The following is a 4,245-nucleotide window of genomic DNA, read 5'->3' as shown; positions in this document are numbered from 1 at the left end:
TGTAGGTAGGGAGTTAGGAAGGGGATAGGTCAGTCCAGGGAGGACGGACAGGTCAAGGGGGCGGGATGAGGTTGGTCGGTAGGAGATGGAGGTGCGGCTTGAGGTGGGAGGAGGGGATAGGTGGGAGGAAGAACAGGTTAGGGAGGCAGGGACGAGCTGGACTGGTTTTGGGATGCGGTAGGGGGAGGGGAGATTTTGAAACTTGTGAAATCCACATTGATACCATTGGGCTGCAGGGTTCCCAAGCGGAATATGAGTTGCTGTTCCTGCAACCTTCAGGTGGCATCGTTGTGGCACTGCAGGAGGCCCAGGATGGACATGTCGTCTGAGGAATGGGAGGGGGAGTTGAAATGGTTCGCGACTGGGAGGTGCAGTTGTTTGTTGCGAACCGAGCGTAAGTGTTCTGCAAAGTGGTCCCCGAGTCTCCGCTTGGTTTCCCCGATGTAGAGGAAGCCACACCGGGTACAGCGGATGCAGTATACCACATTGGCAGATGTGCAGGTGAACATCTGCTTGATGTGGAAAGTCTTCTTGGGGCCTGGGATGGGGGTGAGGGAGGAGGTATGGGGGCAGGTGTAGCACTTCCTGCGGTTGCAGGGAAAAGTGCCGGGTGTGGTGGAGCTGGAGGGGAGTGTGGAGCGGACAAGGGAGTCACGGAGAGAGTTGTCCCTCCGGAAAGCAGATAAAGGTGGGGAGGGAAAGATGTCTTTGGTGGTGGGGTCGGATTGCAGATGGCGGAAGTGTCGGAGGATGATGCGTTGGATCCGGAGGTTGGTGGGGTGGTACGTGAGGACGAGGGGGATTCTTTTTTGGTTTTTATTGCGTGGACGGGGTGTGAGGGATGAGGTGCGGGAGATGTGGGAGACACGGTTGAGGGCGTTCTCGACCACCGAGGAGGGGAAGTTACGGTCCTTGAAAAACGAGGACAACTGAGATGTACGGGAGTGGAATGCCTCATCCTGGGAGCAGATGCGGCGGAGGCGAAGGAATTGGGAATAGGGGATAGCATTTTTGCAGGAAGGTGGGTGGGAGGAGGAGTATTCTAGGTAGCTGTGGGAGTCGGTGGGCTTGAAATGAATATCGGTTTCGAGGTGGTTGCCCGATATGGAGACAGAGAGGTCCAGGAAGGGGAGAGAGGTGTTAGAGATGGTCCAGGTAAATTTAAGGTTGGGGTGGAAGGTGTTGGTGAAGTGTATGAACTGTTCGAGCTCCTCGTGGGAGCACGAGGCGGCACCGATACAGTCATCAATGTAACGGAGGAAGAGGTGGGGTTTAGGGCCGGTGTAGGTACGGAAGAGGGATTGTTCCACGTAACCTACAAAGAGGCAGGCGTAGCTTGGGCCCATGCGGGTACCCATGGCTACCCCCTTTGTCTGTAGGAAGTGGGAGGAATTGAAAGAGAAGTTGTTGAGTGTGAGGACGAGTTCGGCTAAGCGGATGAGGGTGTCAGTGGAGGGGGACTGGTCGGGCCTGCGGGACAGGAAGAAGCGGAGGGCCTTAAGGCCATCTGCATGGGGAATGCAGGTGTAGAGGGACTGGATGTCCATGGTAAAGATGAGGTGTTGGGGACCGGGGAATTGGAAGTTCTGGAGGAGGTGGAGGGCGTGGGTGGTGTCACGGACATAGGTAGGGAGTTCCTGGACCAAGGGGGAGAAAATGGAGTCGAGATAGTTGGAGATCAGTTCGGTGGGGCAGGAGCAGGCGGAGACAATGGGTCGACCAGGGCATTCAGGTTTGTGGATTTTGGGAAGGAGATAGAAGCGGGCAGTGCGAGGTTGGGGAACGATGAGGTTGGAGGCCGTAGGTGTTGAGCTGGATGAACACAGCAGGCCAAGCAGCATCATAGGAGCAGGAAAGCTGACGTTTCAGGCCTAGACCCTTCACACAGAAAGGCTCGTCCTTTTTAAACAGACCAACCCAAGCCAGCACCTGCCCTCCCCTTTCCACCTCATCTCGCAACCCCCTGTCCATTCACAGAAACCACATCCAGCCGCCTCTCAACCTGAGTGTTGTGCCTTTCCCCGGGATCTCGTGGATTTTCAAGGTGACAATGAGTCAACAACCTCCCTAGCCCAGGTTCCCTCGGTGTTGTATAGGAGCAAGACCATTCTCAGCCTTAACTCTCAGGTTCAGAAATCATTACCGTACACACACACACACACACACCTTGGAGTTCCCTGCAGCTGGAAGAACGTACAGAAGGGACAATGGGAAAAGATTACACCAGCTTTTATCTAGTCTTTATTGGTCGTGGCTTTCATCAGATGGGAAGAGAAGGATTTAGAAAAGACATAAGGTGCAACTTTTTTACCGAGAGAGTGGCTCGTGTATGGAATGAACTTCCAGAGGAAGTGAAAGATGCAGTTACAGTTACAACGTTTAAAAGACACTTACGTAAGTACATGAAAAGGAAAGGTTTGGAGGGATATGAGCCAGGAGCAGACAGGTGGGACTAGTTTATTTTGGGATTATGGTCGGCATGGACTGGTTGGACCGAAGGGTCTGTTTCCGTGCTGTGTGACTCTATAAGATCATGTTAGGTGCTGTGAAAAACTTTGGTTAGGTCACAGTTGGAATACTGTGTGCAGTTCTGCTCCTCGTGCTGTAGGAAGGATGTGATTGCACTGGAGAGGTTGCAGAGGATATTCACAGAGATGTTACAAAAACAGATATTTTTGGGAAAGCTCAGCAGACCTGACAGGCATCTGCGGAGAGAAATCAGAGTTAGCATTTTGGGTCCAGTTCTGAGGAATGGTCACTCAACCTGAAAAGTTAACTCTGCTTTCTCTTCACAGATGCTGCCAGACCCACTGAGCTTTTCCAGCAATTTCTGTTTTGGTTTCTGATTTACAGCATGTGCAAGTATTTTTTTTTTCGGTTTTCACTAGGGTGTTGCCTGGGATGGAACGACTCAGCTATAAGAGAGGCTGGATAAAGGCTGGCAGGGGTGGCACAGTGGCTCACAGTGCCAGGGACCCGGGTTCAATTCCAGCCTTGGGGGACAGTCTGTGTGGAGTTTGTACGTTCTGTGTGGGTTTCCTCCCACAGTCCAAAGATGTGCATGTTAGGTGGATTGGCCATGGGAAATTACCCTGTCATGTGTTTGCTAGGTGGCTAAGCAATGGGAAACGTAGGATTGCAGTGATAGGATGGGTGGGTTTTGGATGTTCTTCAGAGGGTCAGTGCAGACTTGATAGGCCAAATGGCTTCTTTCCACGCTGCAGGGAATCTGTAAACTTGGATTATCCTCCTCTTGGGAGTAGAGGTGTATAAATTCACGAGGAGCATGGACAGAAAGCAGCTGTTTCCCCTTAGTTGAAGGGCCAATAAAAAGGGGGCATCATTGAAGGCAGAAGTCTGGATGTTTAGAGGGCTTTTGAGGAAGACATTTTTTTCATCCAGAGGGTGGTGGGGGGTCTGGAATGGACTGCCTGGAGGGGTAATTGAGGCAGGAAACCTCACAACCTTAAAAAGCACTTGGATGAGCACTTGAAGTGTTATATCATTCAAGGCTCTGGGCCTGCTGCGGGAAATAGGTACTAGTGCACCTTCAGTGTAGTCTTGACAGTGTAGTCTTGATGGACCTAAGGGCCTCATCTGTACTGTGTGACTCCATGAAGTTGGATCCCCTTTTTCTAGAAAAGGGAAAACTGACAGGTAACCTTAAAGTGGTCTTTAAAACTATGAAGGCTTTGGTGAGGTTAATCATAGGGTAGAACAGGGAGCACCAAATACCTCCAACAAATCCAACAGGAAATTCAGGAGAAACATCTTTACCCAGAAAGAGGTCAGAATATAAAGCCTGCCACCTATGGTTGGGACAAATAGCCTCGAGGCATTGCCAAGGAAGCTAAATAAGTACACGAGAGAGAAAAGGATAGGAGGGTAGGGAGATAAGTAAACAGAATGGGAGGAAGCCAGCATAGAGTAGGAACATCAGCAGAGCAAAGGCTGAATGGCTGTACATATGCCTCTGAAAGGGACTTCAACTGGCAGAGGAGATTTTCCACATGCTTGCCTTCATTGCTCAGACCTTTGAGTAAAAGAGTAGGGACATCATGTTGAGGTTGTACAGGACTTTGGTGAGGCCTCTTCTGGATCACTGTGCCCTGTTCTAGTCACCCTATTATAGGAAGGATATTGTGAAACTGGAGAGGGTTCAGAAGAGATTTACCAGGATGTTGCTGGGTATGGAAGTTTTGAGTGAGAACATAGAACATAGAATGGTACAGCACAGTACAGGCC

The sequence above is a fragment of the Rhincodon typus genome, chromosome 39, assembly GCF_021869965.1.
Source record: "Rhincodon typus isolate 14 chromosome 39, sRhiTyp1.1, whole genome shotgun sequence".
Lineage (NCBI taxonomy): Eukaryota > Metazoa > Chordata > Chondrichthyes > Orectolobiformes > Rhincodontidae > Rhincodon > Rhincodon typus.
This window is presented reverse-complemented; position numbering follows the sequence as displayed.